Source organism: Colius striatus, chromosome 2, assembly GCF_028858725.1.
Source record: "Colius striatus isolate bColStr4 chromosome 2, bColStr4.1.hap1, whole genome shotgun sequence".
NCBI classification, from domain to species: domain Eukaryota; kingdom Metazoa; phylum Chordata; class Aves; order Coliiformes; family Coliidae; genus Colius; species Colius striatus.
Genome location: NC_084760.1, coordinates 86059262 through 86071363, shown reverse-complemented (window position 1 = coordinate 86071363; position 12102 = coordinate 86059262).

Below are 12102 nucleotides of genomic sequence, written 5' to 3'. Positions count from 1 at the left end.
TTACAGCCTCCTGTTTCTGAAGCCGAATGTAAGACAACGTGCCGGCTCCAGACACAGCAAAAGGAGGCTGTCTGTCTTTTGCCTGTCTTAGATCATCGCAATCACTTCAGGCCAGTGCTCAGATCCTTCTTTCAGTTCCAGGTGATTCCTGATGCCAGTTTACAGCCTTTCATGTATGAATCCCTGCTGCACTTGCAAACCACTGAGGCTCAGAACAAAGCCCTTGGGACCTAGGGACAAAATGGTTTTTTTTAAGGTAGCTCAGCACCAGAAAAATCCTTCCCTGAACATCAGGTGAAGAGAGCATTTGACCATCTTTAAAAAACAAACAAAACCTTCCTACTGGAGAAAGCTTTCTATTAGAAGCACTGCTTGCTTCACCTTTCAAACTCTCTCATTTGCCTTCTCAAAAGGCCACCATGCACAGACCAAGTTTTGATCCAAAAAAAGAGGCAGAAATGCTAAATACTGCAGAGATTCGGTAGGTATTTCACTAGAGCTTCAGATTCACATACAGGTTAAAGGCCAGAAGTCATCAGCTTCAGGCTATGATTCAATGGTACAAGTTCAGCTTTAAATTTCTAACTCCTAACACCAAAGACAGATGACAGAAATCACTGGTCTGGTGGAAACTCACTTGATCAAAGCAGCTTCTGATGGGTTATCTTTGCAGCAAGTTTAATCAGGTACCAACTTTCACCACACTACCAGCATAAAACTATCAGGAAAGCATACAGCCAGAGTAAACTCTGTTTCATGTGCTCTGCCAAATTTGACAGAAAAGTGACCCTGTGCCCAGATCTGATTTAAGTCCAAATTTCACTGTTAGATAACAGCAGTGTGTACAATTTCAACAGTAGCACTTGTGGAACTAACATTTACCTTGCAATAGCTTATATTTTTCACATATTTTAACTACTGCTTAGCTCTAATCCTGCTGTTGCTACTGCCTGAGGGTTTTCCCCTGTGTACACCAAACTTCATGTAGATTTATACATACATACAGGCATATATATATGCATATATATATATCCCTATCAATTGATGAACTAAGTTTATGTGTGATCAACAAAAGACCCTAGCATATACTTTACTCTGTCTCTGCCTAAAGCCTTTGTTATAGAGTTGCAGATCAAACAAAAAAATAATTTCATTTACAAAGTAGCTAATCAGATGTAATTTAAAGGCTACTGCCATTTCAGAGTTACAGAATCACAGAATCTGAAGAGTTGAAAGGTACCTCGAAAGATCATCTAGTCCAACCCCCATGCCAGAGCAGGAACACCAACAGTAGGTCACACAGGAACTCATCCAGGTGGGTTTTGAATGAGAAATAGGCTCAGGGTCTCACCCACCAGTCGCAAATCTTCATGTTTTATTAACATTTATTTTCAACCTGACTCCTCATTTTTTACCAAAGTCTCCCTGTAGATCCCCATGTTCAATACAGCTGTTGATATTCTTTCTCTGTAAACCCTATGACCTGAGGGGAGACGGTGGTCTTCCCCTGTAGCACCAGCAGTCTGGATCAAAGTCCCCTCCAGAGAGTTGTGTGCAGTGGATCCCCATATGCTGTGAGTGCTCACACTCCCAGCTCAGCAGGTGGGGCTACCCCAGCCACCAGCCCAGGGTGAGCTGTACAAGGGCAAATTGCACAGGCTATGTTTCGAAAATTGCTGTACTAATGCTTAATGACTGGAAAAGAAGCATAAGAGTTTCAGGCAAAGACATTTGCAGGGATTTAAACAAGACATCCTTTAAATTCAAGTCTTCGAAGGAAAGAGTAAAAGTGACTCATGACAGTATGCATCCCTCTCAATGCAAAATTTGTAAGAACAACAGGGAATATCTCCTGAGAGTATCTATCACTCAGTCGTTGATGTGATTGCCAAATATCTCTCCACATGATAAGCCTTCTGAGGCACTGTGGTTCAAGGTTCTGTATTAGTTGAGCATTTTAAGTCTTCAGCTGAACAGAGTTTCAGGATGGTGGTTATTTTTGTCATTGTTAAATTAGTTAATTGTACCAGTTCTCTGTAGTTGGCTAATGTGGGCTTTGCAGTAATGCCTGAAAATATGTAGAAGTGAGAAGTTCTCTGTTCAGTACTCTGTTCAGGTTGCCAGACAGCCAGAAAACCTGAAAAAACATCAAAAAGAAATCTGCAAATTTGTCCCAGAAAAAAAAAAAATCAGGTAGAAAAACAGGAAATGTCTGTGGAAAAACAGACATATGTGAGCTCTAGTTCTTCCATAATCTTACAGTAGAAGTCTGGGCAAAGAATTCAACTTCTTGTAGGGTGGAGTTTTATCAATTTATTAAAATAGTTTAATGATGTGTGAAACCTGGACTCGTCCCACCTAGTCCTTCTCACCTAAAAGCCACTCAACAGAACAGACTCCCCTTGTATAAGTGTGTATAACAAAAAGATGACCCATAGGAGAATGAGCAGAATGTATTTATTTGAACTTGTGAATTCTTGATGTGCAGATACTGTATAAATACATATGCACACAGAAGTGAAAATTACTATGGATTTCTTAAAAAAATATAGACAAAGAATAATTATCGTTTATGGGTCAATTCACACTGCTTTGAGGGGGAAAAAAAAGATTCAAATCAACAGATAAAGTACTGGGTTAACTTCCAAGATCTAATTATTTTAAAGCAGCTGTCTAGCAGAACTGGAGTAGCTTAACAAAAGGGCTGGCTAAAGACACAGCTCTTGCTCATCTTCCAAATAGAATATTTGACAGAGAGGATTTCAAAACCATTTTGCACTATTCATGCTTACAGCAGAGAGGTTTACAAAGCTTTTACTTAGCTGGTAATTGATAATGTCAGTTTTAATGAAGCAAGATAGACATTACAAACTACTTCTAGCAGATAGATCAGGAGGCAGAACAGGTTACAGAGAAAGAAAAGTAAAAAAGCTTGGTTTATTGAGCTCAGATTTTGTCGGTTGTTCAATACTATTGAATAATATTACAATATGTCTTGAAGGTTCTTCTTTATTTCTTCCGCAGAAAGAGTTCAGAACCTTTCAAGAAGTAATTCAAAATGGTAAAAGTAACATTTTTCTTTACCTGGCAAATTTTCAGAGAGATATATTTACTGGATGGAAACTTCCTGCCGTCCGTTAGTATGAGTAATGAGCAATCCATCCATCATTAGGGTTAGTAAGTTTTCCATTTCATCCTCTTCCCTCTTTAAGTGCATGATTTAATTCACAGCACATAAACATTTATGCAGAAACCTTGTAAAAGCAAAACCATGCCCAGTATTTTGGTCATGTATGAGACAACTATAGGCAGGTGGGGAAACTCACTTTAATACAAACACAGGTCGAGTGTTTGTTCACAAGATCTAATCCCTGAATTCTGTGTCTGTGTCTAATCTACATTAATCTCCCTTTCTTTTTTCTCTTCCACACACACAGATTTCACACTTGGCACTGCTTGGATGTAGAATTGCTATATACTTAAGGAAATTTGTTCCTGAAACAAATACGAGCTCTCAGAGAGTTTGCATTGTCAACTAAGCTATAGTTCTAAACTTGGTACCTCCCACTTTCAGTTCCCTCTTCTACTGCAAATTCTTTCCTATTCTGACCCATGCCACTTTGGGGATGCTGAGCTGTGAGAGCTGTGTGGGTATACAGGGAAGAGGTGGCCTGTGATATTTGAACATCCGATATGCATCTCAATACTGAAGCAACTGTTTTCTTATTGAAGGATGCCTGAAATATTTCTAGCTTTTCCTTTTTAATGAAATATTTGGGTTTTCTCCTGCTCCTTTGAGTTGAGGCTGCAACATCTCACTGCAGTGTGGATTTAAGACCATCTGGATGCTGGGGCAAGTATGAGGGGCTTTGGATGGCAACACTGCACTAGTCACATGGCCAGGTGCTTGCCCTTTCTTTGCTGAGAAATGTAATGAATTTTACAGTTTAGAAGGGTGGGCCCTTCTCATACCTTTGAGACATGGTAGGAAACCCTTTTTATTCAGCAGGAGTTTTCAGCTACCTTTTCTTGGCATTTTTTTTTTGCCTCCTTGAAAGGTTAGTGACCTTGTTCTACAGTCAGTGCACTTAGGGCAGAGGTGGTCAATCTTGCCATGCATTTCCAGCATCAGAAGAGCTATTCATGGACTTTTAATGGCTGTCTTAATTTAGCCTGCAGCTAAACATGTGGCTATCTTCAGTGAACCCTTATATGCTCTCTGTCAACACTTGAGAAATCAGCCCTTCCTATCCATAAGAAAATCTGATTTCCTTGCCCATTCCTCAAAATTCACCCACAAAACTGACTGCTTGGTGCAAGTAGAGGGTAGTGGTAGCAAGAGTTCTGAACAGCAGGCAGAGCTGTGAGGCAGAGCAAAGAGACTCTTCTTCCACGAATATTTGCTGAGCCAAGAATCCCTTAAACCCTCCTCCTCCTTTCCCTTTCTTTAAAATTGAGATTATTAATGAGTCACACATTCATATCCCTCAGAACTTTGCTTTAGAGAGAAACAATAGCCAGGTCTCTCTCTCTTTCCTCCTGGGTGGGCAAGCAGCACAATGCTAAAGCATTATCACATCAACTGCTGGGCTAAGAAGCTTGACCCAAAGCCCCGTGCCAGTGAATTATTTTCCCCTGACATATGGCTTAAGGCTGAAGGATTTGAACACTTAATTGGTGTGTTTTCGGCAAGGCTTTAAAGGCTTGGCAAGGTGAGATTCCTGCTAATCAGTGATACAGCTGGGAAACAGCTCCTGCTGTGCATCACCAGCAGCCTCCACCTACAAGAATTTATTGAACTCCTGGAGCTCAAGGGACTTGTATTATCTGAAAATATTAAAATTATTTCTAAGTGAAGCTGTCCATAGATTGTGTTTCAAACAGTCTTCATAATCTGTATTCACTGAGACATGTAACAGCATAGATCTGTTAATGCACGTGTAAAAGAACTCCATAACTTTCTCTCTCACATTATCGTGGTGAGGCAGCTCTTGGTAAACCAGAAAACCAAAACACACTACCTCTAATTTTTGTGTTTTCCTGCAACAGTTACCTCAGTCCTTCTCTACAAGTGGGCTTTCACAAAATTAACATCTTTACAGCATTTATATGTCATGGAAGCTACTCAAAAGATCCCCAAATTCCCCCATCTTAAAGATGGGGCATTTGGTGAGAAATTTAGGAAATTAAATCTTCATTCATAATTAGCACTCCTGGAAAACAATTGTTCAATTTTCCATTTTCATCCTACCATTTTACTGTATGTATACTTCTGATTTGCAAAAAATAATTTCTGTAATATTCCATATATTTTGCTGGCATTTTATTCTTTCTTCAAAAATTTCTCTAAATAAATTACATTACTTCCATTTTTGCTGATTTGCCAGTTGTGTCTCATCAGAGAACTTGTAAACCCACTCTTCACCCACCTCCTGTGAGCTAGAAGGAGTTCTGCACATGAAAGATTTGCAGGTGGCCACATTATTCTTGTTATTCTGTTCTTCCAGGGAAAAATTATTTTTCATGTTGATTCAGCCAAAATGATCTTTTTATAGAGAGGACAATAAAACTAAAAAGAGAAGTTACATCAGACAGAAAAGACTCTCCCTTAAAGAAAACTGTATCTAACCACAAAATGATAGCTATTCTTACAAGTGAAAGACATTATTCACACAGGGAACATCGTTACAATCACACTCATTCACACACACAGAGAAATAAAATTGATACAGTCTCAAAGTATTAGGGCTGCTTTGGAAGACATTCCACAAATATCCGTAGTAATTAAATAAAGTCAATTAAGTTTCATCCTCTTACACACGTAAGCACAGAAGAGGGATGCAGAATTTAGAAGTGTTCAACAAATGTGTATTTAGAGCCTTAGTCCCAAAAAGTTAGGTATTGAGTACAAATCCTTTTTTTTTATTATTTTTATTTTTTTGCCTCTGTTAGTTTTTCTTTCTTCTTTCCTTTGTTAAATACATGTGAAATTTGGGTGATGGTACAAGTTTTCTCTGTCCCTTTTCTCTGCTCACCTTCATTGGCTAATAGCTTTATTTTTTAAGTTTTGTAGACTTCAAGCCTGCTTTTAGTCACAGCATTGAGCAGGAGTTCTCTGAGAGTCAGAATAAGATGATCCTCACCCACAACAGAGAACAGTCCTGAGAGATAATGCTGCTTCTCTTTGTCTGTTTATACTAGCATCTCCTGTGGCTTTCCAGCACCTCTCACAAATTTGTAAATGACAAAGACCTTCAAACAAAACCGGGCTCAGCTTCTTAAAATATCTTTGACAATTTAATTAACTTTGCACACTGGTATCTCAAGATTGTCAGTTGCAATGTAGTTCAAAGATCAATTAAAAGATCAGTTCTTTTTCTCTGTATATGGGAAAGTATTTTTACACTAGCAAATACCAATTTACACTCATTAAGTTCTGTGAATAAGCCTGCTGACACGTCGGGGGTTCCATTGAAACACAGCCTTCACAAATACAGTAGGTGCAGTGTTTACCCATTTCTTAACTGCTGAATAAGCCCTTTAACAAATAAAAGCATTCTTGCTGGCCCCATTTATCAGAAGGTGTACTATGTGCACTCTGCTGCAGTCATTCACCACATTTACTCATCATCCTACCAAACACTTTTTAATTAACAAACTTTCCAAATGGTTAGGAAAAAAATCCCTCTGTGCAGCAATGGTGCAAAACCACTGGCGTGCATTGCTGTAACTCACTGGTGCAATTTTGTGTATTCATGTAATGCCAACCCTCCCTAGTTTGGCCATTTTTCTGCTTTTACACTGTGGGCAGTAAAAATTCAGAGTTTTGTATCAGGACAGTCACACACTCCAGCACACTGGATGGTTCAGCAGGACTGGGTGCTGCTTGTGCAGCCATCAGCAGATAGTTCAGCTGCTCTCCCTGACCTTGGCATGGGCAACTGTGATTTGTGATATGTGCACATCCTTATAAGATGTAACTGGAAACTGTTTCTGTGCCTCCACACAAAGTGGCTTTTGTGACATATTATGAGTCATAGGAGCCCTGTGTCTTTTCTTGATGACTATTTTCTGTCTCACCAAGATTCATTTCTAAGGTGCAGCAATATCAATAAATGTAATCCTTTAAACTCCTCCACGACTCACATGATTTTATGTTTATTAGTTTGTCTAAGTTTTGGAGAGCAAATGAGGACATCAGTGGTGACATCTTGGGGGTTCATGTGCTTGGGACTTTACTATGCATATATATAAAATCTATTGTCCAGTCGAGGGTTTAATTTTGCACACACGTCTCTGACATTTCAGTTTGATACAGTTTGCATTCCCTTGACTTCTCACTCATTTCACTCTCTGCCATGGGCTAATAGTCTAGAACAAAGCTTGAACAAGACAACAAATGAAGTTTGGGAGCAAGAGGAAAAAAAAAAATCAGAAAAAATATTTTTCCAGCACTGTTCTTAACTGCCTTTTTCCTGTGGGCACTGTAAATTTTGTGTGACCAACTAAAGTTGAACAAGGTGGTCATTTTGTAATCCACACAGCTTATACATGCATTTAAAGGTGTATAAGCAAACGTATAAACATATATCTACATATACATGTACGTGTGTATACCTACTTGCATGTAGATAAAATGTGCAGATGTAGGAGAATTGTACAGTGGTGTGATAGGATAAAAGAGCCTTATAACTATATGAAAACCTAGAGTAAAATTGGATGCTGTTTGACTGATCAAAAAGTGAGATCGTGGCCCTTCTAAATGTGTCATGCATGATCTTTACAGCACAGAGGTATGTGCTCAGTGTCTTGTACTTCAGCAGTGGAAAAATAATTTGAAGTATGTTAAGAAAAGGAGGAAAGGAAATTCAATTTCATTTGTTTACATTTGTAAAACCTTAAAAATCAGGAATCTAACTATATGAGGTCAAAAGAAAGCATAAAAACTTCTAACAATGATCTAAACCAGATTTTAATGCACATAAAAAGGTCAGACCTAAACATCAGCTACTACAGATTGTTCTGTGGTTAGATTTGAGTTTTATGTACTTTGCCAGACACCTGACTTAATGCTCTTCAGAGTTGCAGGATGTCAGATTTTATTGTTGTAACGCATATAATGAAAAAAGAAATGCTCCACAATAATTTCTTACTAGTATTTGTTAGTGTTGTAATTGGGATGTTTAATGTCTGAATATATTGCCTTAGCTAATGGGTCTGTAAGGAAAAAAGAATAGCTCAAGAGAGGCCTCTTGGGGGTGTCAAGAGAAGTCAGGCTGCACAAATCATTGATAGAAGATAATACAACTTTATGGAGTCTACACACCTAAAAATTTCTTTTTCTTTTTTTTTTTTTTTAACAAATGGTTCATTCTTATTGATAAAAGAAACAGTTATTTGAGTGTACTAGGCTGTCTGCTCTTTGTAAACCATTAGTCAAAACCTTCCAAAGGAAAGACCTGCAAGTTTTCAAGCTTTTTGGCTTCAAGCTTACCCAGCCTTTCAAGCTTTTGCGCTATGGTAAACATACAAGATATAGAGGACAATGTAGCCTTCTGCCTAGGCCAGAACTGCAGATCCTGTCATTTGCACCCTCAGATCAGGAAGAGTCTCTGTAATGACAAAGATATATTCATACCTTTTAAAAATTTTGTTGTGGATTTTTTGGGGAGTAGGGATGTTTGCTTTTGTTAAGGACTCTCTGATTCTGTGACTTGCTAGGTATATCTATACCATTCTTGAAGCAGAATGGGCAGTAGATATGAAGAAGTCCAGTTTCATGCTGTCTGCCCTAACTGTGGAGCCAGGCTACAGGCCTCCCCTGCTAAAGCCTCTCCTGCTGAAAGATCAACTTTTGCCTCCTCCACAGCTAGACTGGCAAAGACCACCCTTGCAAAGAAGGGAAGGGACTGCAGCAGACCTGTGTCTTTGGGTTTTATTACCTCTACTCATGGAGGACAAAAACATTTAATATTTAACATTTCCTATATGTTAAAAAATTGTGCTGTTATGGCAGTACAAGAAGGGCAACTGACTGACCTCACAGCTGGCTTCAAACACAAGCATCCAGGCAGTTCTCACTGCCTTACATGATTGCTTTCCTCTACTGCAGAGTAAAACAAGTCACACAGTGTGCAGATGGGAGGAGCTCACCTGAGCTGAATTTTGGCTCTTTCTATCATGAACAGGCTGTGCTTTGTTTAGATTTCTGTTCAATCACAGGCGAAAAAGCTTTCTTCCTTGAGATATCCAAAATAAAAAAAAGAAGAAAAAAAGGAGACATTTCTAGCTGATTGCCCTATTAAAATACCTCAGGACTGTGCTTTTTTTTTTTTTTTTTAATTAGTGTGCAAGTGCTGAGATAATACAGTGCTGGATGTGCTGTGGAGACTTAAAGGCATCAGACGTTGGATATACCATACTTGTTTTCTGAGTCTTTGCCTACACGGCATTTTCTTGCAGCTACTAAACAAAAGTCCCATGAAGACAGAACTCTCAATCAATCACATTTTCTTAGGGAAAAATATAAATCTTTAAAAGGGTTTCTCTATTTTATTTTCTCTCCAATCCAATCCTTTAAAGTGATGCTTCAATAAAATATTCTCAAAAGGGATGACATCATTTAAATCTCTTTTTGTCTTGTGAAACAAGAGTTTTCCCCATCACAGTGGGAGACACGCATATTGCCTGCTATGTCTGACTGTCACATATCACCCAAGGATGAGATGTTTTTCTGGAACAACTCAAAATGCCCATACTGTAAAAGGTTTAGTTTTCACATCTTTGGCTGATTTTTTCATTTGTTCTTGATTATACAGCTAGCAAGTGTAGGTAGCTGCTATAGCACGAGTCATATAAACATTGTAATTCTGCACTGTAGAGACTCACAAATAGAGTCCAATTCTCTGTTTTGCCTTCAAGATAAAGTGTGTAGTATAATTTCCTTGCCCTTGGGGATAATCAGTCCCTCCTTTTCACATACTGCAAAGTTCCATTTTCTATTAGTCCAACCACTGACACCAGTGGTTGCAAGAGAAATAAACAAGAGTGGCACAGAAATAGATGAGACTGTATGGAGTTAAACTGTAAATATTCCCCCCAAAGGGGTTTGCTTCTCTGCTAATGATCTTTTTCTTCTGCTTCTGTTTTGGAACTGGCAGGTGAAAGTATTTTCCAAACCAGAATTTCTCAATGGAAGAAGAATTCAGGAGAATTCTGTCTTCATTCTGAGAAACAGGTCCTAGCCTTCTTGGCATGTTTTATCATAATCATAGACCACTGGAATAATCAATATAAATTGGAAATAAAAGATTAAAAAGTAGCATCTCAGTGACATGAAGGTCATGGTACTATTTCTGTTCACATAAAGATACCTAGGGAATCATTGTAACAGAGATTAGCATGTTTGGTCCTTGAAAATAAGTGCATTTTTAGAAGAAATAAATTAAGAACTGCTGTTATTTGAAGTATTGGCAACACACTCACTCCACTCCCCAAAAATGCCCCTGGACTATAAACAATGCATCAGGGTTACATAGGCCTGTGTTTTACTTCAGGCAATTACTGATCAGGGAAGTTCTTGTGGTAAAGGAGAGGACTGTGGCTGACACAAATGTCCTGTGTTCCTGCTGCAGTGACTTTCAGTCTTACTGAAATGCCCTGAGGCCTGTGTTTACATATGCTGGAGGTCATTCAGAGCAGGCACTCTAACTCATAGGTCACAGTATGCTGATTAAATTACTCCTGGGTTTTGGTCCATGCATCTATCCCCATCAGTTTAATAGTACTTTTCTTCTCACAGGAGTGATGTGAGGCTACATCCATTGGTGTATGTTATATACATCATACAACTGCAGTAAAACCCAAACAAACACGGAGAGTCTCAAAAATAGGGTAAAAATTAAAGTAGCCCAAATTGGCTAATTCAAAGCTGAGTTTGGGAGTCAGTAGCTCTGGTGATGTTTTCTTCTAACCGTCCCTCTGATTTTTACTTCAATATGTAGCTGATTGCAGAAGATCTATACTCTAATATTTCAATTTGCTGAGCAAAATCACAGTTAATGCCGTGAAGGAAGATGCCAAAAGACCTTTTTAAAGGTTTTTTGTTTTTAATCCACTGAAAACAGTTTCTCCTAATAGGCCTCTTTTTAATACAAAATAGAAATTATAGTCACAGGCAAATATATCTGATGTCACTCTGATTTAAAGCAAAGAATTTTGCCTAAAGACAGAAGGTATAATTTTCTATATGCCTTTAATTTATTTCAAAGAGAAAATGAAGGGGTTTCTCACATCTGCTTTTAAAGTGGACTGTTGACAGGGCAGTTCTGTTTTACCCTACTTCTCTTCCAGCTTGTGCATTTATCTCTTTAGCTTTCTGAGACATGTTGTCTCTCTTTGTTCTGATAAGAATAATCCACTGATTCTCCTTCATTTGCCTGCAGTATTCACACAGTGGCTGGCATAAACTGACATCCGTATTGCATTTATCCCATTGAATGGTGCTAAAAGCAGTGCCAGGCGGTGGGAGGACAGGTCAGTGGGATGACCCTTGGGGCGACTGGGCTGACTCTTACCCGCAGAACTGCTGACTGCTGTTACAGTAGAGTGTAATCACATTTCGTAACATCACCCTTTAGACCTTTTCTGTTGGGCGAACTAAGCAGTTTACATCTTCTCCTGGGACACAATCCTCCACACATCAGGGGAAGGAAGACTTCATAAACAACAGAAGAATATGGAAGAAGAAAGGACTGGGATGGGAAGACAGCTGTACATCTTAAAGTTGTTGACAACTACAGTCATCTGTGCAGACATAGACCATCTGTAGGGGTCAGTCCTACCCTACTGGAGTGGTGGGTTTGTAGGGAAAAGACAAGGTGATTAGCTCTGATTTCCTCTCTACATTTGTTGACTGACATATTGTTCTCTGTGAGTGCTATGTGGAGTTCCTATTAGTATGGAAACACCATTATAAAGCCTTGAAATCCACCCTGCTTATGGTTGTACAGACTTCAGCAGTTCCAGTTTAATGTATTCTTTAGGAAGCCAAACATTATTTTCTTGCTACCCTTCCTACAGCAGGCATTTTTATAAGAGAGA